General features: G+C 69.0%; 1 protein-coding gene across 1 annotated transcript in view; it reads right to left on the bottom strand.

Moving 5' to 3' along the window:
- LOC104290001 (ankyrin repeat domain-containing protein 13B-like) overlaps positions 1-419 on the bottom strand; it is a gene marked incomplete at both ends in the record, with an annotated part of 4,169 nt that overhangs the window by 2,431 nt on the left and 1,319 nt on the right.

The raw sequence follows: 419 nt of genomic DNA, 5'->3' as shown, positions 1-419 counted from the left end.
GGCAGCGGTGGGTGGGCACCCCGGAGCGCCCACGGGTCCCCTTCCCCGCGCGAGGTACGGCATCGCTCCCGGGCTGGGCACGCATCTCGAGGCTTGATGGAGCAGCAAGGAGGGAGTTCAGCCTCTGCCCCCCCACCCCACCCCATCCCCAGCACCCAGCTGGGGCAGGAGCCTTGTGCTGGGAGAGGGACAGCGAGATGCTGTTGGGGCAGGAGACCGTGGGGACAAACCCCGAATCAGGGCACATGTTTTGGGGAGGCCACTGCCGGGAGTACAAACCTGGGGTGCAGCACCCAAAAGTGGCTGTCAAGGACCTGGCGCCCCAGAGGCGTTTGGGGCTGGGCAGGGGTGGGATGCGGGCTCTCGCCCCGTAGCAAGTCCCTGGCTTGCTCCTGGGCATGTCCCGCTGTCCCGCCGCC

Source organism: Charadrius vociferus, unplaced genomic scaffold (genome assembly GCF_000708025.1).
Source record: "Charadrius vociferus isolate BGI_N301 unplaced genomic scaffold, ASM70802v2 scaffold3487, whole genome shotgun sequence".
NCBI lineage: Eukaryota > Metazoa > Chordata > Aves > Charadriiformes > Charadriidae > Charadrius > Charadrius vociferus.
The sequence above is the reverse complement of the archived record's forward strand: the minus strand, read 5'-3'. Positions and strand labels throughout refer to the sequence as shown.